This window comes from Rhinolophus ferrumequinum, chromosome 12 (assembly GCF_004115265.2).
Source record: "Rhinolophus ferrumequinum isolate MPI-CBG mRhiFer1 chromosome 12, mRhiFer1_v1.p, whole genome shotgun sequence".
In the NCBI taxonomy this organism is placed as follows: Eukaryota; Metazoa; Chordata; class Mammalia; order Chiroptera; family Rhinolophidae; genus Rhinolophus; species Rhinolophus ferrumequinum.
Window position 1 is genome coordinate 27,318,930 of NC_046295.1, and position 27,972 is coordinate 27,346,901.

A 27,972-nucleotide genomic window follows, 5' to 3' on the forward strand; every position below is an offset into this window, starting at 1 on the left:
GCTTGCTTTTTAAAATAAAAATCGTAGCTTTTACAAGAGGTGTGGGATAGGGCTATTTAAATGGGAAATATGCTTTTTGTTAAAACAGTCATACCATATATATTATATCATTATGCCTTTTGAGGAATTGCACTATTTTTCTTTTTCTTTCAATAAAATTTTAATCTCTAGGAGGAAACATACTAGTGAGTAAATACCAAGTAGAGGAAAACACACACATTAATATGCCTTAAGGGAACTTGAATCCAAAGGATTACTTAAATTACCTTGCTTCAGTCTATGAACGTCCCATATTCACTAGATAATTATCTATGCATATGTTGTAATTTGGCTTTTTTAATAGATTGTTTAAATAATTTTAATATATGAAATATACCTATCCTGTGGTTTTCTAGCCCATAAATTCATTACTCAAACGCATTTTTCTATTGCTACAAAGATTCAGTAATAATCACCTTTCTTGACTATGTCGATGCCTTTGTTATTTCTGATTTCTTGCATATTTTTTACCTTAAATGTATAGAAATAGATAAAGACTGGCACCAACATTGAAATTTTTAGAGTATTCAGTGCTTATTTAAAAGTCGTTAAATGTCTTCTATACTCTATTTTATTAAAAAGGAAGCTTATATTCTTGAGTAAACAAAGCAAACAAGTAAAGAAAACTTGTCACCTATAAATGACGCACAGCAAAATCAAAGGAACATTCTTGATGTGGACAATAGCCAGTCTGATCTGATGGTCTCTCAATGAAATGCATGTGAAGTCCACACTAATTAGCTTATAAATCTGACTGAGACTTGAGTTTCGGCTAGAAAGACTACCTACTGTCAAGCAATCAAGCACTACCCCTTTAATTGCAATTTATTCCAACAACCAGAATTTATCGATCCTAGCATACACTTATGCCACAGCAGTATCATTATTTGACTTTATTTTAACAGCTTCAAAAGGTTAGAAAGTTGGAAACCACTGTGAAAGAGATCATTAAAAAGTTGGGTTGCTACCATTGCTTCACATGATTACTATATAGATATATGAAGTTACATAGAAGTAGAAGGAAAAAGGAACTACTATTTATTAAGCACTTAATAGGAGCTAGTGCCTTCTTATACCAAATATTACTTAATGATCACAAAACATACACACAAAAGCAAGGAAAATCAATGCCGTGTTTCCTTGAAAATAAGACCTAGGAGGACAATCAGCTCTAATACGTCTTTTGGAGCAAAAATTAATATAAGACCCAGAATTATTTTACTATAATATAAGACCCAGTCTTATATAATATAATGTAATGTAATACAACATAATATAATGTAATACTGGGTCTTATATAAATTTTTGCTCCAAAAGACACATTAAAGCTGATTGTCCGACTAGGTCTTACTTTTGGGGAAACACAGTATTATTATTTTACAGATCAACTTCAGCTAAAAAAGGATAAATACATTTCCTGGAACTGTAATATTTAAATGTTAAAACTGTCTATCTGACTTCAAAGCATGTGTTTAATTTCTTACATGATTTCTTGCAAGATTTTTGTATACCGACCATTCTATGATATCATGGCCGTCTTGACACACTTTATGTGACATTGAAAGTGTAAAGACAGCTCATCCACATAAGTTTTGTGCCCATGATGGTCTTTAAAACAGAAACCATCAATACTGTGTTTCCCCCAAAATAAGACCTAGCGAGATCATCAGCTCTAATGCATCTTTCGGAGCAAAAATTAATATAAGACCGAGTCACATTTATAAGACCGGGTATTATATTATATTTTATATTATATTATATTATATTATATTATATTATATTATATTATATTATATTATAGTGTATTGTATTGTATTGTATTGTATTATATTACATTACATTACATTATATTATGTTATATTATATAAGACTCTGTCTTATATTAAAATAAGACCGGGTCTTATATTAACTTTTGCTCCAAAAGACGCAGCAGAGCTGATGGTCCGGCTAGGTCGTATTTTCAGGGAAACACAGTATCTGATCACTCTCATTTGTTATTTGTATTAACTTTTATAAGCCAAGATGATTTTTTTCTTTATTTAAGCATAAAGTTCCATAGAGTTGTGGAATTTCACCGATAATTAGGTAATGTACATAGCATACCTGGTAAGATGATTTTATAGCTTCAGCAAATCTTTAGGAAGTAGTGAATATGAAGAACGGCTTACAATTTTGGTACTTTATTTTCTCCCAAGTAAAAAGGCTGTCATACTTAATTTAATTTTTGACAACTAAAAATTGCATATATTTAGGGTATATGAATTGATGTTTTGATATACATACACATTGTGACGTATTCATCACAACGAAATTAATTAACATATCTGTCACCAATTATAGTTAGCATGTGTGTGTGTGTGTGTGTGAGATAAGAACACAAGGTTTACCCTTTTAGCAAATTTCAAGTCTATCATGCAGTACTGTTAACTATACTCACATTGTATGTTAGATCTTCAGAGCATATTTGTATTGTGTAACTGAAACTCTGATCCATCGTCCAATATTTCCGCATGGCCTCCTCCCCCAAGTCCCTGATAATTATCATTCTATTGTCTGTTTTTATGAATGTGACATTTTGGATACATATATGACTGAGAACAGGCAGTATTTGCCCTACTGCATCTGACTTATTTCACTTAACATAAAGTTCCCAGAATTACACATGTTGTCACAAATGGCAGGATTTCCTTCTCTTTTAAGGGTGACTAATATTCCTGTGTATGTGTGTGTGCGTGTGTTTGTGTGTAGTCACATTTTATTCATCCATTCATCTGTCATTATGTAAAACCGTATGGGGTTTCCTCAAAAAATTAAAAATACAACTATCTTATCATCCAGCATTTCACTTTTGTATGTATGTATATCAAAAGGGAATGAAATCAGTATCTCCCAGAGATATCTGCATCCCCATATTTATTTCAGCATTTTTTATAATAACAAAATATGGAAACGACCTAAATGCCCCTCAATGGATGAACGTATGAAATTTACTATTTCTTAGATACATTTTCTGTGTAGACTTGTGTGACTGATTAGCTATCACAACTCTTCATGCATCCTCTATAAATCCCTGACTAGATTTAAGCCAGATTTAGTCTGGCTTGGAGGAAAAGAATCAAAGGTGGAGGCCCTAAAATTCCTCTTTATATTGTCTAGAGTAGGTCTACTTTTAATGCTTTCATTTTTTTTCACTTCCATAAAATTCCATTTACAGAATAAATAAATTAGCCAATAATTTTTAAAACAAAAATTAAATGAAAAATCATGGATCTAGTCCAATGTCCTCATTTTTGCAGGTGAAGAAATGGAGAATCAAAGAAGTAAAGGACCTGTCTCAAAGTCTCACTAATAGTAAGTAATATTTGTTTATCTAGAATGAGATATTGGACTATTTGACCCAAGTTTTATCCATTAAATAATAAGTTTTTAATTTCTGACACAATGTTGAAAGCTGTATGAAACTCTGCTTTGATCTCTGTTTAGACCACATATGTTCAGTGGCACTAATTGCATGCCAGCCTTTGTTCAGTACTCCTGATACTTAGAAAATGAGTTACAGGATGTTCTTTTTAAGGAGGGATGTGTAGCTCATGAGATCATGTATAATAGCAAAAGAAGAAAGCGGCCTTCATTTGAGGACTTACCATACCCTCAGTGCTTAATATGAGTCATCCCATTTAATCTTCACAGAAATACTGTAAGAGAAATGGTTTTACCCCTATTTTGGAAATAAGCTGAGGCTCTAAAATGGTTGATAGTTTGCCCAATTACATAGAACTATTTGATGTTAAGAGTTAGTTTCAAATTTAAATCTCTCTGACTTCAAGATCCCCACTTTTTGTATTATGCAATTCTGGACTTAAACAAACAAAGTCATGGATCAATACAGATAGCACATAAATCCCAAGTAGTGTGATGTAATCAGTTCTGTGATAGAGAGCATAGGTCAAGGTGCTAAGTGAAAACTAAGTCGTGAAGATCAATTTGGGTTGACACTGTAAAAATTGATCGGCTTTTCCTATTGACTCCCAACTAGCAAACCTTTAAAAAGCTTGTTACCGTGAAGACATTAGATATAATGCTATGGTAAATGAGGGAAAAAATATTGGCAACACATATACATAATGGCATTACACATAGAGGTTGCTATATTGTCAAGATAGAACGAGAATATCAAAGAGGAAGGCATTTTTTTTAGCGGTTGGAATATGACTGTTGAACCAAGTAAATGTTATTTTGAGTTGGATGGGATATGTATGTGTGGGGTTGGACAAGAGGAGAGTATGAGAAGCATGGAGGTGGAAATGAGTAGGGGCATTTTGGCAATAGGGCACACGCTACATCATAGAACATGATAAAAAAGAGTGAGAAGTATTTCAAAAATTTGGAGTGGGATTCATCTGTGGATGTCTTTGGATCCTATTCTAAAAATTATGTTTTACTATATAAATGAAAACTAGTCATTGATGGTATTGGTCTTTTGTTATTATTTTTTGTTTGATTGTTGTTCTCATTGGTACAATGCTAGAATCAGAGCTGTGTCTTGGAAGAATTATGATGGCATTATGATGGGTGGACTATATGGACAAAAAAACAGAAATGAGGAGACCAAATAGACGGTATGGAAAACTGATGAGGGCCGATATCCCAACTTAATTTTGATCTGTTAATAATCTCAAGATCTATCTGTGTTGTCACAAATGGCAATATTTCATCTTTTCTTATGGCCAAGTAGTATTCCGTTGTGTATATGTACCACATTTTCATCCAATCATCTATCGAAGGACACTTTGGTGGTTTCTATGTCTTGGCCACCATGAATAATGCTGCAATGAACATCGGGCTACATATTTCTTTACAAATACATGTTTTCAATTTTTTGGGGTAGGTGCATGGAAGAGGGATTGCTGGATCGTATCGTGATTACATTCTTAACTTTTTGAGGAACTCCCATACAGTTTTCTGCAGTGGATGTGACAATGTATATTTCCACCAACAGTGTATGAGGGTTCCTTTTTCTCCACATCCTCTCCAACACTTGCTATTATTTGTCTTGTTGATGATAGCCATTCTAACAAGTGTGAGTTGGTCTGATTTGCATTTCCCTAATAGCTAGTGAAATAGAGTATTTTTTGTTTGTTTGTTTGTTTTCATATATCTGTTGGCCATTTGTTCTTCTTGGGAGAATTGTCTATTGAGGTCCTCTGCCTAGTGTTTAATTAGATTGTTTATTTTTGTTGTTGAGTTGTATGAGTTTTGTATCTATTTTGGATATTAGCCTCTAATTGGAGACATTGTTTGCAAACATCTTCTCCCTTTCCATTGGTTGCCTTTTTGTTTTGTTGATTGTTTCTTTTACTGTGCAAAAGCAGTTTAGTTTGATATAATCCCATTAATTTATTTTTGCTTTTACTCCCCTTGCCTTTGAGGCCTGGCTCTGTGGGTTTGGTGGTATAGTAGTATATGTGCCTTCCAGTTGCCCTTTTCTTGATAAATATTTGTTGAATAAATAAATACATTTCTTTTCAAACTGCCTGTCATGTAAATGAGAGAGTAGATGTCATGAGAGATTATTATTATTATTATCTTTATTACTATTATTCTGGAACCCTATCTCTTCTTAGAGGAGAAGACTTTCTTTAAAAAAAAAACGAAACAAAAACTTTTCTTGTGCTTTTAAGATCCCTGTATTTACCTAAAATTTGCACTTCAGATGAAGAAAAGGAAAATTAAGGGATACTTGATTTCCTCCTATGGAGCCTAAACAAATAGGAAATAGCTGTGTTATCCTAAAGCATTTTGCTGTCATAACAAAGGAACAACAACAATGAAAAAGCCTTTACCTTTATGCAAATTAAGAATCATTTTAAACCTTCAGCAGTCTCATTTTAGAACACTTGTTCTTCCAAGAATTATATGCATCTGTTAATGAGCCTGAACAATACCACCCCATAACCTGTTCCTTTCTAACTAGGATCTCTCAAGTAATGGAAACTACACTGAATAATTTGGTTTATTCTTGCTTAGTTGAATTCATAGCTATGAAACTTTTTTTCAGAATATTTTTCCTGTCTTACGTTACATTTTTGATCCCAGGCCCCCTTTAGGAATGTGCTTTATTTAATTTATATCCATTTGCCTTATACACAGTATATCCACTAGATGTATTTCTTCTATATTGGATCTCTGCTCTGCTTTCTTAAATCTCTGATCCAAACATAGGCTATACCTCTCAAATGCAATGCCTTTGCTATTAGAGATCTTTTTGCCAAACTGATACACATTAACATTTCTGAACTTCTAAGAAAGCAGCATTTTGATGTAAGGGCTATTCAAGTCAATTTTATATACACGATTTGACATTTTGTTTAGCCAAGTATTTGTAATGAAAAGGTGAGTTAGAGTTTTAGGTTGGAAGGAAAGTAGCACTACACCTTTATTATAGTTATAATAAAAGTCAGAATAAGTCAACCTTGCGAGGTTTTGGTGTGAACACTGAATATCCATAGCACTGTGTCTGGCAAATAGGAATATTATTTGTTGATTACATAATGTATTATTGGCTTGTAACTAATAATTTTGTTTCACTTGTCTGTTTGTGGAAGTACTCTGCCTATCAGTTAAAGGTTACGTTGGTATGGATAGATATCCAGCATTAGATTTTAGGCAACTGTCTCAACAAATAATCCTTTGCCTGCTTGAATGTCATTCATTAGCCAGAAAGGAGAATCTGTGCAGGGACTAATTCCTGGTAACCAACGGTTGAGAACTGGAGAAGAGCATGACATTCTCAGCATTGTTTCCTGGTAATGACTATGGTACTGTTAGCGAGACTCAGTGGTATTGTAGTTATAGTTTGCTTTGTATGTATTCCAAATTGGCCTTGGGCTAAAAATAGAATGAGTTTCACATAATAGAGATAAAACTTACTGCATGCTTCTTTAATATCTGGTATATAGAAATGAGGGGGTATATTTGCTTTGTTTTCCAAGACAATTAATTAATACATTTATAGTATTATGAAAGTTTTAAAGAGAAAGGATTGTTAAAAACATGTGTTTGCATAATATAAGACATTATGTTATAGGAGGTAGTTTTGCACAGAGATCAAGAGTATAGATTCTGGGGAACCATAATATGTACAAAATCATTGGTTCTACCAATTATTATTTGTATTACCTTAGAGAAGTTTTTAAGTGTTTCTGTGCCTCAGTTTCTTCCCCTGTAAATATATTTAACTCATAAAGCTGTTCTAAGTATTAAATAAATTAACGCATGTACATTTTCTACATATAAGCTTTTCTTTTAAATATTGTTAAAAAGCTTGCTGATTTAGTATTATTTGAGTTATATATAAAATTTTGGGTTTCTTAAACTTCCCAAGTTATAGTGGAAGAAAATAAATAAATAAAACATGAGTCCATTTACAAAGTCTCATTTTATTTTTATGTTTACAAGGGCACTGCAAACATGTAAATACATGTTTAAAATGTCATTATGTCATTATGTCAATACATGTTAAAAATCTCATTAATATGCTTGGTACATATTCATTTATACTCTTCCTGATATTTTCCATATACATTTTCTATTCAAATGCACAGTAAGTTAATAAATCCGATTCTTTGGAACTGTATCTAAATCCATTTGGAATATGACATTAAGAAGAGTAAGCATGGTGTGTTGGTAGTGTAGATAGAGAGATAAGTTTATAAATCTGCATCAGTATCTATTTCTAAGCCTAACTTAATCTTTGGATTAAAATTTTATTGGAATTTATAATAAAATGCATATACACATAATGCGATATTGAGGAGGAATTCCGTCTTATAAATGGCCTGTATTAAAGAGATTTAAAAATAATTTTTAATACAATACTTTTTTCCCCACACTTAATAAACCAAAAACGGGGCACTAAGTTTTAAAGATATAGAATTGAAAAAGAAAGATTTCTTGTTGAAAAGCAATTACATACTCTGGCAAAGTTCAGTAATGCCTGAATTTGCTGATGTTGCAGTCTCAAGTCAACTCGCGTTTTCTTTGGACGACTACTCCCTCCCCTCCACCCATGTCTCAGAGTCTTCTTTATAATATAGCTCTTGTCAATAACTGCCTTATAGTTATTTGCCAACTCTTTTTTTTGCAGGGGGGGCACGGGTGAAAAGGATACTTTTTCTTTCATTGTTTTTTATTTTGTTTTTATCTCCTATCATCTGGGACAGAAATAAAGATTGTATGGACATAATTTATTTAATTGTTGAAGCATCTATGCCTACTTACTCCAATCTTTCTCCTTGTTAAGTTCCTACTTGTGACTGAATTTTGGCCAGTGGAACATAGGCAAATTTATGTGTCCCACTTCCTGGCCCACACTAATCTCGCACACAAGATCCTCCATTCTCTTTCCCTTCCTGTGATAATTTTGGGATGCACATCAAATCCGTGTTCTCCCAAAACCCCATTGCCTTTTGTTTCCTTTTTCTGACTACTTACTAATCTCCTTTCATCAGATGCAGTCTTGGCTTTCACCTATTTATGGCTCAATATTGGTTAGAATTCTACAATACTCAGCATTATAAACACTCATTTATTTTTTTATTTTTAAACAAAAACTCATAGACACAGACAATAGTTTAGTGGTTACCAGAAGTTAAGAGGGCAGAGCGGTCGTACATGAGAGTAACAGGGATCACATACATGGTGATGGAAGGAGAACTGACTTTGTGGTGAACACAAATACTCATTTTAATTATATAGACAAGAGAATGAATGATGCCCCACTAGCATTTTGCTGAGGGTTGCACTAGTTTATTTGTGCTTGCCTATTAATTTCCATGGACTTTTTATATATACTTTTGAGGAAGTTAGTTTGCTAGGAAGAGGGACCTACAAAATACTAAGCTCTGATAATTTAAGCAAGACTTTGAAGCAGTAACAAAATTGAGGCACCTGAAGTGAAGCTATTGGAAAAAAGAAGGAATATTGAAGCAAAATGCTTTTGTGTCAATAACTTAAAGAAGTTCCAGGTTCCTGGAAAGAACAGGAAAAATAATATCAGATAAGTCTTGAAACAAAGGAAGTTTGGAAGAATATTATTCTGAGGGGGGAAGAGTTACTTTTTTAAAATTTGATTTAAAGTTATTAGCTATATTGTGATTGTCCTATATCATCTTATAACCTCTTTCCATAAACTTTATTAACACAGTCAGTGAACTACCTTCAGACTTTCTCCCATCTTTAGTTTTGTGTAAAATACTTGCCATTAGAACCTGGGCATCAGCAACATAATATTTTGTGGACTAACCATGTTTTCTTTTTTCACTGTGTAAATCAGACTGTTTAGAAATCCAGTATTCCATTTTGTATGTTAAAAATGGAAACAAGGAAGACTGGGGCAACTTTGAGAAGATTTCTGTAACATTGGTGGAAAAAAGGACATTTTTTTTTCAATAACAGAAAATTTAAATGTCGCAGTATTTAATGCATTAGTTCAAATGTTGAGAAGGCAGAGGAGCTGATTGTTCAGCAAGCCCAGAAACCTGGATACAAAAAGCCTCAGTTGTGCAGGAGAAAGGATCAGACATTTATAATAGTGTTGTTTCTTACTACGATTGACTAAGAATAGCAAACTACTTCAGAGTAAACTTGACATAAAATAATGTACGATTCCTATGGCGAGTGAAATTCCATTGACTAAAGGTAGGCTGCATTGGAGGATAAACAATTATAGAAGTGTTTGCTGGGACTGAATGATCTTCTTAGATATCCTAGTGTGTGTCATACAAGTGGCAGACCTTAATTAGGGAGGCTGAGTTTAATATCCCTGCTTAAGTTTTTACCTTTTTTAATGGAAGTAAATGTTATCTGTCTCCCAGCCTCTTTGTATCCTGCACTCCTCAAAAATGAAATTAGAAAACAGCAGACTCCACTTCATCAGGGCAGCCAATTAAATAGCTGAGAGTGTCTGTTTCTGTGTTGTTTTCAGAAACAATTGTATCATTAAATCGCTAAAATTGTAGTGTCAGCAGTAAATATAGCAAATAGCTGGGAAAGAGGGAAGACATGAACCATAGAGCCACTTTGATGTCTTCCTGCCCTCCTTTCCAGTGTCTGTTGCTGAACAAGCTACAAACAAAATGTGAGGGAGCAAAGGCTTCTGCTTCAGAACCTGGTGGCTTCAACCTCCCTTTCTGGGAGGCTCGCGCTGATTTCCTCTGCTCCTACTTGATGCCTTAGGCAGACCGCGCTAATCAATGTTTCAAAACACAACTTCCACTGCTCTGCTCTGTGTTTTCTCCAATTACTGGAATACACTCTCTCATCTCCTTAAGAAAAATATAAAGTCCATTCATTTATTTATTCAACAAATGCCTATTGAGCTACTTACCTTGTGCTAGACATAAATCAAGAATAAGAAACATCAGTGCACAAAACAGGCAGAAACCCCGCCTTGAAGGAGATTGCTTAGAGGTGGTAGAAACAGACAAATTATATGCATCATAAATCTGTCAGCTATATAGTTGCATAAGGGAAATAAAGATTCAGGAGCCTGCAGCTTTTAATCAAGTAGTCAAAAGTTTGGAAGAAGATGTTTTATACTGTCCTGAGAGGCTCATGGTATAGAGGTTTTTAATTCATCCAGCTCTCTCACTTGTTAGTTGTATGATTTTGGTAAACTTAATATATTCCTCAAGATCTGTTTCCCCATCTCTAAATTAAATAATATTAGTACCTATTGAGGCTTATCGTATGTGAAGGATTTAAAACATAGTATGTAGTACACTTTACATAGTACATATAGTAAGTACAATGTGAATTCTCTTATTATATTCTGAAAAGAGTATATGCAGTAATTTAGAGATACCTGAGTGTAAAAACTCAGAGATTTTTCTTTTCTCCTCACTAATCTGAACGTCAGTTTTATGATCAGGAAAATTAAGATTATTCTTCCTATTTAGAGTTGCGGTTAGGATTATAAATTCTTGTTATATATTCATAGGAGGTTTTGTTAAATGTCATGCCTTCTCCTCTTCTGGATCCAGTTAAAATGCTTTGACATCTTCTCGTATTATCTCAGCTAGTGAAATTTTTAACGCTCCTAATGTCACTCATGATGCTTATTCATACTAGTTTGTACTACGTTGCATTTCCTCCATTCTAAAACGTGGATGATTAGAAGCACATTGTCGATTTAATAGCAGCTTTTCAAAATGAAAAAAAGAAACACTCCTACATTAAATACACCCATCAATTATATGATGTGCCCTGATTTGAAAACATTAAAAATAAATGTATTATAGAATCAAGGAACTGTGTTTCTGTTTATATGTCTTATTGCCGCTACGGTGTGATTAACTACTCAGAACCTATGTCATTCTTGATATCATTCTCTTTTCTTAACCCGCTGCCTTACACATTCGGAGAGCTCAATAAATATTTCCTAGATGATGGAATGGATGATTGTGTAATTTCTTGAACAAAAGAACTGATTTCAATTTATACATGGCTATTGAATGAAAGTGGTCATGGCTTTTCAAGTAGGGGTCTTTCTTCACTCAACATTTCATTAAAAATAGTAAAGATACAATAAGTTGATTTTTTTTGAAAGCAATATGCATGAAGAACTTTGAAAGATGTTTATTTCTGTTGATTGTATGCGTGGTTAGGACTCTTTTTGATTGCAAGTCAGTGAAACCCAAATTGAACTAAAGAGTAGATAGGGGGAATTTCTCTATAAGCACACAGCATTCTAAAGCTAGTATAGAACTCAAGAACTGGAATGCAGAGGCAACTCTGCTCCACTTTCAGCACCGATTTATTTATGAATCATCTCTTACTGAAATAAACCACTCCTATGTAACTGAGTGGTACGGAAAAACCTGGCAGTCGGGAGTTCAGACAGGGCACAGAAGGGAGGGGTTTGCTTCTGCTGTGCAGTGTCAGGGTTCTCACCTGGAAGACTTGAGCATCCGGGTTTAATTCAAATAGTGAGGGACTGTCCTCTCTTGTTTAAACCCTCAGTGACAGCCCCTTTCAAGCTAGTCAGGCTTCTGGTAATGGTCTTCTCAAGGCCCTTCAAAATCCTTTCATTGCTGGGTGCAAAGCCAGTGTCACATGGATTAGGTTTCTATTGTAATAGCACTAATCTTGTTTACCCCTGTCTGGACTGGGCAGTGTTTGGTCAGAGAAGCAAATCACTACAATGTGCAATAAGGGATTTATTACATTTTGAAGTCCAATGGGAATGTTTACATAAGGCTGCTGCCTCTGCATCTGATGTTGAGTCTGAAGTTGCTGTAAATTGATTGGACTATTAGTCAGGTGACTGTGAAATAAAGGGGATTAAGGAGAAAACTAGAACCTAGGAGGATAAACTGGAACCCATGAAGGTAAACTGGAACTTGTGTCTGTCTCTCACCACCATGAATGCTGCTGATTCTCCTGACTTGCAAAACTCAGCAGAGCCACACATGCATTCAACCCAAACTCATAGAGGCTGAAGAAGGAAAACTAGCAGAAGCTTAAGGAGCTGCATGCCTTAGAGCTGCTTTATGCCAATGAGTTATGTCAGCAAATCAGGGCATGTGCAGGCTGCCTCAGATCCTGACATCCTACACACTCCATTAGGGAGAAAAATTGCTATCACTTCTCTACTTGCTAAATCATGTGCAGATTTCTCTTGTTGCCTAACTGGAAACCATACAAGGAATTAAATTTGGGGAAATGTTGTTTCAGCTTAGCTAAGGTGACTTAATAAAAGACACCAAGGCAGTGTGCATCAAAAACCTTTAAAATGTTCATTTCCGTTGACTATATAATAATCTTGAAGTGATAGAAACCCAATCTAGACAACTGAGCAAAAAAAAAAAAAAAAGAAAGAAAAGAAAGAAAAAAGAAAAGAAAAGGGAGGAAAATTACTGTAAAAGATACAAGCTTCATAAGTGATCTTCTTAAAAGCCAAGGTCACAAATGCAAATATGCCTCAGGAATATATCTTGAGAGAGTCCATGTCATACCCTTTGTCTCTGCTCTTTGTTACTTCTTTTCTCTGTAATTTGTTTTTATTTTTCCCTTTAACACCAGCCATGTTTCCTCTGTACACTCAGTCCGTATGTTAGATCACATCACCGTTACGTTTGAGATTTATATAGTGGAACTACCCAGAGCAGATTAAGGTCATTCTTTCAGTCCCAATTAAAATATTTCAGAGGAGTATTTAAGTTTACTCTGACAGAGGGCAAGTTCATGTTTTACATACTGACAGTTGCTATCTCAAGTACATGGATGAAATAAGGAAATGGCAATTTCCAGAAAATGAGTACGGGAGTACAGCTCAATAGACACCTTCTAGAGTCCAACATTTGTCCCAAATTTACTAATCTGTAATTACAAATATATACGCATGAGTTATTTTTCCTGTATTATCTAAAATCTTCAAAAATGTGAATATCCAATAGTCACAAATAAATTGTTACACCATTTGACAAACTATTTCATACATCAAAATGGTTATAAAGTTCTAAATAATATAAAAATGCATATTAGATCACATTAAATGCATGAAGTAAATAAAATGTTATGTTCAGTGTAAACTCAATGAGTAAGAATATCAGTATAGTAGTTGTGTCCACATTGTGAGATTATTTTTTCTGTTTTTTTCCAGCTTTTATACGTTAAAATTATATACTTTTATATTTTAAGAAACAAACATTTATATAAAATGACTTAACAGCAGAACGTTAGGTACATGATGTGCTCATTAAGACGTTTCCAATCAAAACCTAGAAAAAAAGATCGAATTACCCCACCCATCAAGTGTTCAAGTAGAGAAAGAAGGTACTCATGGTCTTTATGATCTTATATGCTGTCCAAGGACATGTCAGATGACTAGTTTAAAACATATAATAACTTTTTAAAGATTTATTCCAAAATAGTAATGCTACTCTCAATTAATCCTGATTCTTTGGAATATGCAACTTTTACAAATTCATTTAAGCCCCATGTGAGTCTCTTGAAATTAGTCATGTATTGCACAAATAGTAAAGAGGACAATGGCAGCCAAAATAAACTTTAACTGAGTCAGATAAAAAGCAACCAGTGTGTTTTTATTTTGTTGAATGAAAAGTGATATGAAGTCTGCAATGGTAAATTTATGAATGAAAGATCATGAGCATTAAAATATTCTGAAATGTTAAGGAGGATATATGGGAAATGTAAAACCAAACTTTATAGTCCTCTCTGTTTTTCAACGAAAAGCAACTATTAATTCCAATATATTAGGCTAGTGTTCTAAATGTATTCCTTATGAAATACTAGTGATATTAATAAATGCATGGCTTATTTGTATCATTGAAGAGCAAGAATTTGACTCTGAAGAGCTAATCTAGTATCTGTTTTCTACAATGCAGCGATATTTTGTAGATGCTAGAAAAGAATTCAAGCTATGTTAATGAAGATACAAAAGAACTAGGCTGGTCTGAGAACTTCAATCTACATGACATTTTGACCTATCAGAGTTGCAAGACAATGAGATGTAAAAAGAAAGAAAGGAAAGAAGGAAGGAAGGAAGGAAGGAAGGAAGGAAGGAAGGAAGGAAGGAAGGAAGGAAGGAAGGAAGGAAGGAAGGAAAGAAAGAAAGAAAAGAAAGAGGCAATCTTTTGATTTTAATATTCTGATAAGTTGAACCTCTGTCTTCATATTACCTCTTTCTCCACTGTAATTAAATTGTTTTACTGCTTAGAATTGAATTTATCTCCATTTGAAGGCCAGACTCACAGATTACATAATCAAGCATTTTTCCACATACAAATTATTACTTTTTAAAAATATTTATTTAATTTCTTGGAGTGACATTGGTTAGTAAAATTATATAGGTTTCAAGTGTACCTATATACACTTATGGTTATTTCAAAATGTTTGTTATTGTTTGATGTGTTCAAAAATAAACATTTTTTTTTCAGTGCCTCCTTACTTTGAGTTTCTTATAACAAGGCTTTCAATGTAGTAAAGAATTTCGGCAATGTAAAAATAAATCTAGGACAATGCTTAGCAGTTTGCACTTCCTCATTTATTAACACCTCTTGTTTTAATAATGGGGTAAACAAAATTTACTTTTGTTTATTAAGATTATAGTGTTAAAATTGCATATAACATGAAAAATAGTAGTGTGTACTTACCCAGAATTTATCTTCCCAAAAAGCAAAATTAGTACGGCCACAATAGAGATTTAAGTGCTGCGTAAGTATACATAAACTTTTTTTCTATTACCGAATGTGTATTGTCCTTACATCTTGAAATGCGTCTAGGAGTATTACCAACAATATTAGCATCACTTAGGAGCTTGTTATAAATTCAAAATCTCAATACCTATCCCAGACTTACAGAGGCATAATCCCCTTTTCAATAAAACCCTCAGGTGTTTGAGGCATATTAAAGTTTGAGAAGTGCTACTCTAGAATACCTGTTTGTCCATTTTGCATGAGTAGTCACCTGGGGACAAGGAAATGGTGCCTATTTGGAATCTAGAACCACCCTAGGCTAAGTACCAGTTTTAACACATAATATCTAAATGATATTTTATTTATCTAATCTAGTCTCCTTCATGAAATGTATTCATAACAGTACCTATCAAAAATGGTTATTATGAGCAACATTTATGTAAATTACATTTATGTAGTTTGCATATTTAAATTATAGATGTTTATTTGAAATGTGGATTTGTTTGTTGAATTAGATATTTTATTTTTGAAGTTTTCCAAGATTTTTAGTAGGCCACATGTAGATTTCTGGTAGCAGATATTGTAGTTGATGAGGACTCATCATTGGTACAACATTTCAAAAGCTTGAGGTGCAAGTGATATTTTCAAAATCTAATAATGGTCAAACAAAAAGACACTGGGTGCTTCTTTGAAAGCAGGGATTCCCAGAAGGTCCGTCGTTGATCAGAGCAGATTCTGTCTCAAAAAAAATGTGTTCCTTTCAATATAATATGGGGATGTTGGAAGGCTGCTCATAAAACCATTGGAGAAAGCAGAGTTATCTGACTAAAAACCCTGATCAGCTCAATCAAGCATGAAATCAGTGGAGTGACAGCTGTCCCAGACAGAAACTCTGCATGTTCATTTAATTGTGCTAATACTAGCAATAATAAAAGCCTATCTACTGACCGAACAGGAAATACACTTTGTCTTTGAATTGCTTCTTGCTGTGAAGTCATATCCACTTAATTATATTGATTATTTTGTGCATTAAAAATGAATGATGTTTCCTAAACTCCAGATGGTCAAAATCATCGTTCAAACTATTGTCAAGGAGACATAGTGAAAGATTTTAAGATTTTACGTTGATATTGGTTTATTTTTTTTTTTCCCTCAGCTAAAAGAAGAGGATATCAGGGTATTTAATAACTGGACATCTTCTTACAAGGAATTGTGTATTGATAAACTCTCTTGGTGACTGCTGGATTTCCTTTTTAGATAATGATCAATTATTTCCTCAATTTATAGGTGGGCTATCATACTTTACCCTAAAATGATAGGAAAGTGAGAGAGGAGGTGTTATACTCTACCAAGAGCTTGCTTTGTTCATAAAAAGACATGGATCAATACAGCTATCCATTTAAATGTTTCCAGTTCTGCTAACTTAATTCAATGAAAGGCAATTAATTATCCATTTATTTTGAATTTCTCTTAAACAGTCATACAAGTGCATTCTCAGGAGTTTTTTGTTTGTTTTTTTTTTCCTTAGAAAATAGTCTTCTGATCTGCCCCTCTACATCTAGTTATTTATTTATATATTTACTTATGTATTTATTGGTGATGGTTATCTTCAAAGCTCTCTTGTAAACGTGTGCTCCCTCAGCTTTTTGGTACAATATAAAAATCGGTGTTTATTCTAGATTTGACAGGTTGGCAAGGACAGTAGAGAAATCCTTATACTTGAAATAGTATGATTTGAGTGGTTATCTGTAACCACTTGACTCAGCCTGCCATGTCTCCCAAACACAGCTTATTTTATAATTAACTTTAGCTCTCCTTTGTTGTTCTGTGGTTTTCATCACTTTTATTTTTACACACTGTTAGGATGTGCCAACATTGCACTATTTTATCATGCATAATCTTTTCTATGGGTCTGTCATGCATTAAACTGTCTGCAAGATATTCATATTCATGGTTTTGAAGAGTACATGCTGGTCTTTCACAAAGTGTTCAAATATTTAATGGGGTTTTGGTTTGAGCTTGTTGGGAAGAGTAATGTAATAATTCTCACCCAGTTTGCTCAGCACATAAGTTGTCCTCATTTCATCTTTTCATATTAATGTATTTTGAGTCCCAGGATGTAGTCTTCACCCTAGACCATCTCTGTCATTATATTTAAGATTTCAGTTACATTAATATGAATCTCTAACTGATAAATGTTTCTTCTTGGTTTTGTTTTTTGTTGACACATATATTTGAAAGCAAAAAATACTTAAAAGGGTTAAGTGAATTCATCTTTAGGAAACCTTGGAACATTTAACATGTGATATTGTGTAATGTTTTTGCAGTGATCCTGTGAATGCCTTAGGGGTCAGCCATTTTCGTCACTTAAGTCTTTTTTTAATTAAAATTTATTGGGGTGACAATGGTTAGTAAAATTGCATAGGCTTCAGGTATACAATTCTGTAATATGTTATCTATATATCACGTTATGTGCTCACCACCCAGAGTCAGTTCTCCTTCCATCACCATATATTTGACCCCCTTTACCCTTATATACAACCTACCCCCTCCTTATCATCTGGTAACAATTGAACTATTGTCTATCAGTTTTTGTTTCTTCATTTGTTTGTCTTGTTCCTTTGTGCTCTCAGTTTTATATCCCATTTGATTCTATGTATCTACCTACTTTGATGGCAATCTCAAACATAAATATTTAGTACATTAGAATCAACTTACTATAATTCCTTTTAAATTATTTAATGAACAAACAGGTAAAAGAGATGCCTTTGTTTTAATAGTTAAAGATTATATTCCTACCTACATTACCCCCACTTTTAAGTTCCCTTAAAGGCCTCTAATTGCTCTGATTTAGGATGAAATCTATAGTCCAACAATCTACAACGTTTTGTTGGTCTTTCTCTGTCTCCAATATAAACTCATCTCTCTTGTCTTCCAAACTGTATAAAGGTCCACTTAGTTTCTTTGATGCTCCAAATTTATTTCAGGCCCCTTTTAATTCTACTTTGTTTGTTGCACCTATTTTTCGCTCTGCTTTTATGATTCTTTCCTCAATTATTCTCTTGACCAATTCCCTTCTCACTCTTCATAATCCATCTTAAATGTTATTTTCTCAAAGAAGTTTTCTCTGATTCTACAGATTCTGTTAGAACTTTATTATATACACTTTTATGGCAGATGTCATTTTTTTCTTTGGAGCAGTTATTATAATTGTAATCCATTGATTGCTTAAATGATTATTAGTGCAAAGTTTGTTATTTGGCTACAGGTGCATGAGAGCTGAGGTTGTCTACCTTGTTTTCCATCCTATGTCTAAATTTTAACCAAGCCTCTATACATATTTGGTGAGTGAATAAATGGATGTTCTAAGTAGTGGTTTCAAATAGATGTTCTAAGTAGTAGTTTCTTAGAACCCATAAAGAGAAAACACTGTACTGTGCCTTTCAACAATGTTATTAAGATATGGGAGTTCTGCGAGCTTTAGCATTGAATGCCTTGGTTGATAACAAACTGAATTTTTGTGCTAATAGGAGGTGAAGCAATATCAGAATTTTTTTTTTTCTTGACTACCAAGCGCGTGACAAAGCAGTTGCCTGAAAAAACATTTATGTTAACCTTTTTGGGGAATGCTGGCCAAGTTTTGCTAAATTCTTGATCCTTATATTAATAAGGCTCAGTGTGATTAAGAGAGAGGATTTTTCAAGCTTATGTAGTCAGCTTTTTTTTTCCTCAGCTATAGGCGTTGCTGACTTAAGCAAGTCTGAGACATTATTTATCAATATTAAGTACAGAACTATTCAATTGCTAATTCTTCATAATGCTGTGTATATGTGTAACTGGAACCATTATTTATAATTGAACTTGATTTTTTAGACATTCCTTGCTAAATAGCTGCATTGAGAAGTAAATTATTCTGTAAAAAATCAAGAGTTTAGAACTTAAAGCAGAAATCCATACCTTGTAAAGATTTTAGAATCTCAATTGACAAGCTACTTACTGCTTCACTAAAATGTCAGATAATGCATTTTAGGCATTTTTATTAGAATCTCCATGGGAAATGGCATTTGATGACTGGAAATAATTCACTGGGAAATGTATATTTTAGGTTAGCACTGATTGAACTGAGTGGGTTGATAATACTATGCAGTAAATTATAGGAGAAAGGGGAAAATGTCAGTGCCAAATAGTTTATCTAGAGCCTCTAGCCTCCTATGTTTTGCTAAAGTTCTGAGTTATGGCATATTTTTACCTTTCTCTCATGATCTCTCTTTAAATATCTTTTATTGTTATAAAATAGTTGTTATTATTTAAAAATGTAAGAGCAAACTGTTTGAAACAGTGGCTAAATGGCTGAGTAGTTAAGCTTCTCACTGCATTCATTACCTGTCCTATATATACATTTATTTGGGGGAGAGAAAAAAAAGAAAAAAGAAAAAAAAAAGCTTTAGTGGTGAAAACTGATTTTATGTTATGTGTGACTACATAGAAAATAATTGAAAGAAAAATACATATTATCTCAATTCTACAACTTTTTTTACCATCGCAAAAGAACAATTCAGAAACATCATTAATTAATTTGATAATTGAGCTTGTAAAGTAAGGTTCTAGAGAACACCTACAGAAACTGTCATCTATATAGTGGGGTAGATAGGGCCTCACATATATTATAAATTTCATATGTGCTTATTAAAGTAAATTTCAAATCTGAAATGTAATGTAATAACAGACTGTAAACCACAGTATGAAATGATCACTAATTTATCCACAATGGAGAAGGCTAAGTGCAGTTGTTTACAAGCTTGGAAAGACAGAACCAGAAGGTAATTACAGTTTCAGAGGCAGATTAATAATGCATTACAGCTTAGGTATGCTCTGTCTCCTGCCCATCCTTTTGAATCATCTTACAGTAGTAACTCATGATGGTAGTTTGCCAGTAGACACAGTATGCTTACCGCCTTTATTTCTGTTTTTCTATGGTAAATAATTTCTTAAGAGTTGAGCATACGATTCTAAAAAATAAGAGGGAAATGTAAAAACCATTTAAACATAAAAGAACTTTTTATCCTATTTACATTTATTTTATTTTTCTTGAGAACAAATTTTGCAACAGAACATGACCTATTTAACCAAACTCAAAACCAGCCTTAATATGAAATATTTTTTCCAGGTCATGTGATTCTGAAAAGCATTTGTGTTAGTTTCTGTATTTCTGAGAATTTCAGAACACCCAATTCTTACAAGTGCTTGCCTTTAAAATTAATTTTAATAATATCATCCAGAGGTATAAAATTATCTCCCATTTACAACATATATAGACACACGTACAGACGGACACAGAGAACTTTTAGTCATGAGAAAAACTCACTAGTTTATAAAAAAAAAAAAATTAGATCCAAATTTTACCCTAAATCACTTATAATTTATATCTGACCTTGAGGAATAAAATTCCAAATGACTATCCCCCTTTTAAAATAAAGAGAACCCTTTTTAAATACCTCAAAGAATTGGGTTGACACCTAACGTCATCATGGGTTTATCTGTTTTATCTAAATCCTACTTTTGAAGCCTCAGGAGACCAGTAAAATATGTTTTCCATTCATTCCACCTAAAATTATAGCTGGGTTTTTCCAATTGTGTATGCAAAAACTAATTTAGAAATATCAAAGAGTCCTCGTCTTGGCCAATCTCAGTAACTGATGCTGTGTAAGCCACACATAGTTTATCTGAGCACCTGATGCAAACTACATCTTACGGAATTCAATCTGTGTAGTCAGACATTTGGCCCATTCTGCTGCTCAAGCTTTAAGACTCTAGCAGACCACGTTAGAGTCCTTGGCAAGTGGGTTCTTAGACAAAAGGATTGCTTTAGATTACTTGTTAGTTTTACAGTGGCCAACTCATCGTGGTTTGGGTCCTGGCAGATGTAATAATAATAAAAAATTTGTTTCCTCTTTATTCTTTATCTAAATTGAACACCTAAAATGCCCCCTCCTGAGGTTCAGGGACCACCATGGAAGAGGTGTGCATGTGAGATTGTAAGAGCCAGATAAGAGGGGCACAATAAACAGAGAAATCAAACTCATTTTAAAGCTAATCCTCCCGCTTAATTGAACCTGAAACCAGTTGCCATATTTCCCTCAAGATTGAGGAATGGACAACAAAAAGGGGGGAATTATAACAGAATGAAATGCTGGGTCTCTCTGACTCCATCATGTTCAAGCCTGCTTTGTTACCATGGCCTTCATGCTAATAACTTCTGCTTAGTCTTGCCTATAGACATGCTAATCATTAGAGACTTGAGTTTTACAACAACAGCTGCTTGGCAGAAGGTGCCTCAGTCAGGAGATAAGGGAAGTATGTCCAAAAATAACAATTGTTTATAAAAGATTTGCAGGAACCTCATGACCAGACTCACATCAACTAGCATAATCTTCCTCAAACTCCTACCGGTGCCCAGATGTCTACCGTGGCCAATCACCTCTTGCTCCTCCCATTTTCCCTGCCCTTAAAAAAAGAAACAGAAGCCTGAATTCTGCACTTTGATAAGATGCATTTGAGGCACTACTAGGTCTCCCATCTTCTTTGTTGGCACCTGATCAATAAATCTTTCCTTACTCAAAAAAAAAGTATATATGTATAAAAATACACACACACACACACACACACACACACACACACACACACAAGTAGGAAAATGAGCAGGAGAAGAAGGAAAAAAAAGTAAAGAAGCCACAGCAGCAATATGTTTTTAACCTGATCAATAGCTCTCAGATATTTTCTTGTGAAACTCAGCCTTATTTCCGGATGTATGAGTAGAATCACCATGGCAAGCACATATTGCTAGATATACCTAAGAAGGATATAGTCTGTCTTGCTAAATAATTTTGTCTTGTTTGGGGTGCTAGTGTGCCCAGTTAAAAAATGTTCCCTTCCCCAGACTATTTTGCAACTATTTTTCGTCCTGTGACCCAGTTCTAGCTGACCAGTTAGGAGGTGACATATACTGATTAAGGGTCCCAGTAAAACTATTGATTTCCTGACTAAAAGGGACTAAGAAGGCTCTCTAGAAACTTATGCTCTTTGGTATACTCTCCATCCATCATACTTCCTAATACCCTTGCCTTGTACCTGAGGTGGGATAGCTATGTTGTGGTCATAACAACTTCAAATTAATAACACTCAAATACGATCTTTGATTTAACCTAGACCTCTAGTGATTTTCTTAGCAAACTATGACTGTACATTCCTTGACTTCTCCTTACGTAATAAAAGTAACAGCTTTTATGGTTAGGCCACTATAGTTGACTTAGCCAAATGTAGCCACTTTCAATCCTAATGGGTACAAACATGAGGAATGGAAAAATAGCAATTGTTTCACCATTTTGCAAAGCTCATGACATATAAGCAGATACCCATTCTGTCAAACGATAGACCAAACTTTGCAAGTTTGATTTAATTCTTTTGGGGAAAAATAATAGCAACTAAACAGGTAGATAATAGACATGTGAAATTACTAACGGGCTAAGTTATAGATAAGATAGTGCATCAAGGAAGATATTTTTATGCTATGATTCAAAGGTCTTATCTATATTGAAAATTAGAGAATGAACTGAAATTTAGAATGTATTAGCTGCAGAATATTAAACATCGTCGTTCTATGTGTATATCACCAGCACTAGCCAAAGTCAATTTTATAGTATAGTCAGAGGTTGTACACTGCCAGCCTGAAGGTCACGTTGGAGTCATATGAATTGACCCCAAAAAAATGATTTTAAAAATTGTGCTGGCTTGTTTTTCGTTTTGCCTGATACTTTTAACTTTATGTAAGTTACATAAAGTCATTTAAAAATCAATGATTATATAAATCCAGAAAATATATATTTTCTCTGAAAATATTAAAAGATTTAGGAACTCTGGGCCCACCTTCCAGGAAAGTTCAGATGTAGCTAAGCAACTACTGTATGTTATTTTTAGTTTACTGTGGTATCTTACATGGACTATTACTATAAACTCTTGGTTCTGACTCTGGTTTTCTAGACTATTTTACTCACTTTTTTGATCCATATAGACATCCAAAGCTACACATTTTGTTTGCCAACTAATTTTTCACTTTAATATGCTATTGTTGCTTTGGCCTATGAGCTAATGTAAAATGGAAATATTTTAATGGTATAATCTGCAAGGATTCACATCATTTAAAAGGAGAAACTAATTCAAAACTAATTTCAAATGACAGCATAAAAATCTACCTTATTAAATTAGAAAGATGATATTGGCAAGAATAATTATCCAAAATTACTTTTTTGTTATATTTTGCCTCTACTTGTCTAAGTGCTATACATAGCCTACCCTTTTGCATTGGTGTTTCTATACAGCTCAAAATGTGAAGTGCTGTAGCTAGTCTCACCAGGGGGAAAAACAATAACAACAAACATTGTATATGGAATTACGTTTTCCATACCATGCATTAGTAATCTAATAGGGTGCTTTTTACAACAAATAGAATGCGTTTGCTTCATGAATCCGTGCATGTCTTATTGTTTTTTGTTTTGTTTTTATTTTTATTTATTTATTGTTTAGATAGTTAGCACTGTTTAAAGAAGCCCCTGGGATTAGGTTTAAAGTCTTCAATTAAAACTTTCACCACAGTGCAGATTGTTAGCTAGTTATTCACTTGGGAAATTATTTTAATGTTGTTAAATCTGTACTTGTCTTGCCAAGACTGAAAATGTTCTAAATGCAGTGCTAAGACTTTTTATACATTTAGAGTAATGTATTACTCATACCTTTGATAGGAATTGCTGTTATTAGTGTGTGTGCGGGAAAAGGTATTTATATGCCAGAAGAGGTGCTTTACAAATGCATCTAATTTAACGTTTTGAGGAATGTACTGATCTAAGATAATATAATCTATTGTATATTATATACACACTCTATTGAAATATAATGTAATGATCTAATATAATATAATTTTAACATAAAGCAGTACTGACTTTTCTGGAAATAAATAGACCAAAATAAAATCTATCATGATAAATCAAAAGTTAATATAGACCAAAGGTACAGTTCCGAGTCCATCTTTTTCCAATTCATAGAAGCATACACAATTACTCTGTTTCTTTGTTCTATTTTTCTACTTATTATCTGTTATTCTTTCAACATTCTTTGAATTTCAGTAACATGAATCATAACATGTAACCCACACATGCAAACACCATTTCATGTTGTGATCCTTCTCAGTCACTTGTGCTTTAAGTATTATTGTTACTATCATTGGAGTTGTAGTTTTCTAAATTCCAAAGACCCTTAATGTTTATGGTTTAAGACAATGTGCTTGTTTGCTAAATTATTGGTAACAGTATACTATTATTTTCCTACTTTGTAAAATCATTCACACTGATCATTATCATGCATGTTTGCCATGCAGTACTAAGGAAATCTCATGTGATGTCTTCTCTCTCTCTGTCGCTATTTTTATCTATTTCTATCTGTATCTCTTTCCTATTTTGGAATTGTCCTGAGTTGGTTTCCCTCACAGAATTTAGTCAGATCTCTCTCACTTGTAGAGAAAGATACTAATTAGGTATTTGAGATTTTATTTTTGAATGAGGCTTACTTTGAAAACCTGACAATTAATTTAGAACGATTAGGGGGTGTGATTAACAGTGTTTTAAAGAAATTATAAAATATGTATCACCATTGTAGATTCAAAACCCCAAATATTATGTTCAGCCCATTTTGTGTCTATACTATCTCCTGTTTTCTCATATATTTCAAAATGGCTTACCAGGGCACAAAAGAAATTCTATGACACTTTCATAAAACTTATGACAATCCAAAGAGGGAAATACTGTGATATGGATGCAGCATGAAGTTTTCCTGAGAAAGAATTAGCTTTGTCCATATACTTCTACAAATGGCATAAGCCACCAGCTAACAGCTGAGCCACTTTTCTGGGGATCAACCGGCTTAAGCACAAAATTGGGAGAGGCTACAGAAAGAAGATTAATCTTCTCTGTTTCCATGGGGCCTATTGCTGCTCCATGCAGAACTATAAAGGGCTAATATAACAGGATATGCTTTATTTTTACCCACACAAATTATTTGGATTACCTCCTGGGAACGATAAATTTAATGTCAGAGAAATATTATGATAGTAAGATTGAAACACTTTAAATCATGCATAAAAAATAGAATATCAATGCACAGTTGGACAGTTCCAGAAACTTGGTTTTGAATTATTACTGTATTACATATATTAAATTTAAAAATACACTATAGTTTCAGTAATTTGATTATTATTATTTTTTTAATCTGTGTGTATAGTTCCATATATACATTATGGTTTCAGATGAGGTAAGTGTGTTGGTAAGTGTAATGGAGTCAGACCATGTATGATGCTGGTTACTAGATTTTGCAAAGGTAAAATACATTTCTCCTGCTTTTGATTTAGGTTTATCTCATTTTAATTTTGTATGCACACTATTTATCAGACTTCCCAAATCATGGAATCTATGACTGACCTTATTTGAAAAAGCAAACATTCTTGGGATGAATTTGAAATGCTTAAATGATAAGATTAATACAAACATAACCAAAGCATTCATTCTGAATATCTCATATTAAAATGAAAAATAAGAATGCATCATCTTCTCAAGAAAATGAACTACACATGCGTACATTTGAATGTCAACTTGGTATTGGTCTTTCTTTTCCATATTTTTACAAATCTTCTCTACCTACTACCTCTCACATCATTCCCAGATGCATTTAAATGGCAAGGAAGAAGAGTTAGACTGTATAAGTTTGCATTAAAATGTACAGCGGCCAGAAAATATTTATGACCAAAGCCTTAGATACCAGAACAAACCTAGGATTCTGAAAGAATGAATGTGATATCACACTGTGTGGTATTGTCAAAAGAGAGAGCGCTTAGAATTCTGAGACACAAATTCTAATCCTGCTTCAACCATTTGTTTAAAACACTTTATTAATAATGGATGGTGCTTGGTCATTGGATAGTGTTGATCACAATTGCTCCCTGGAAAGTCTTCTCCCATGGCTTTTATCACAATATATACTTGTGGATTTTTCCCTATTTACCTCTGCATCCTTTATCTTGCTCAGATATCTATAAATTACCATTGCCACTATGAAAACTACGAAAAAAGAAATACACACACACACAAGTATATATTCATGTATACTCATATATATATATATATATATATATATATATATATATACTCATATACATAATTTATAGTATAATGTATGTGTGTATGTATGTATGTATGTATTTCAGCCTTGAGCTCTCTCTCTCTCTCTCTCTCTCTCTCTCTCAAACTTCAGGAATGCATTCCAGTTGCCTCCCAGTTTTCTCTAATAGCACATGCCGCCGTAAACTGAAAGTTTCTGTGAAAAGAACTAAAATCATCATCTATGTCCCTACCCAGCAATCTCTCATTTTTTGTTTTGTTTTGTTTACTTGCCCTTGATATATTCCTATTCATCCACACTCAAAAAAAGACGTTTTTTTTTCTATATTTTCAATCTTACCCTTTACCTCTAAGAAGATGACAAATCTCTTTGATTCAGTTTCTAAAACCTTTGGAAAATATGCCCTTTTTATTCCCCCATTGTCATTGTTGGGGAGTTTTTCTTGTAATATTGTAATAATTCTATATCTTGTCTTCACGCTTATATAATTTACTATACAAATGAAACTTGTATACATCTACCGTATTAATAATTTCCTCAGGATAATTATGATTATGGCTTTCCCCCGCTCCATAACATGCTGAATTTCCCCACTAACCTTAAGACTAAAATTCAAATGCCTTTGAGTAATTCCACACTTCTTTTTAACCTTATCTCTAACTCAGAAACTTCTGTCTCCACCACTCTATCTCATGTTTACTCATCAGATCTCTAAAGTTCAAAGATCTACTACTATGAGTTTGAACAAAAAGTTGCTGGAATGAGAAATGATCTGTCTAATCTGAACCACCAGAAGGTTTGGACTATACCTTTTTCATGGCAGCTATCACAATGGTCCTTGTGTAATTTATAAGTCTCTCTCAGCATAGGCAGATAAACTATTATGGAAGGTTACAAGGGGAGGTGTTAGTTTAGCTGTATTTTGATTGGTGGCTGGAATTCACACAGAGAAAATTGGTGAAAACACATTGAATGGAGAGGAAGCAATATTTGCAAATGCATCAGAGTAGAATGTTCTGGAACCTGGTTCTAGATTTAGATGGCCTATTAAGTGAATATGGTGGGAGTTGGTGCAGAACTCTAACCTAGTAGCTACAGAGGGACAGCTTTGTATCTCTTCCTGAAAAAAATGTCTACTTCAAGATGATTAAGAACTACTTGAAGGATTTTTAAAATTTGAAATCCTGTGACTAATAGCTGTATTTTATAATAACCACCAATATCTATTGTGTTTTGGAATAACCATACTAATAACCGTGTAAATGGAGGTAAATAGAATAGGAATTTACATATTATTTTTTTTCGATTTGGGGAGAGATATGTATATACCTCCCTGTGCCCTGTCTCTTCACGTGCTGTTCCTTTCCATGTCCAGGTTTTCACTCTCTCTGTTATTCAAATCTCTGACCATTAGGTACAGTAAGCTATATGAATAGTGCATGGGAAATGCAATCTAGGTTAGCCCTGTGAAGCTGTGTGTAAGCATCAGGATGGT

At 33.6% G+C, this 27,972-nt stretch overlaps 1 long non-coding RNA gene across 1 annotated transcript in view; it reads left to right on the forward strand.

Annotated features, from left to right (window-relative positions):
• Window positions 1–27,972, forward strand: part of LOC117031726 (uncharacterized) — a 751,648-nt gene that overhangs the window by 245,281 nt on the left and 478,395 nt on the right. Inside the window, exon 2 of the long non-coding RNA XR_004424604.1 lies at window positions 3,336–3,390. This is a non-coding gene — a long non-coding RNA (uncharacterized LOC117031726). The remainder of the gene's footprint in view (window positions 1–3,335; window positions 3,391–27,972) is intronic.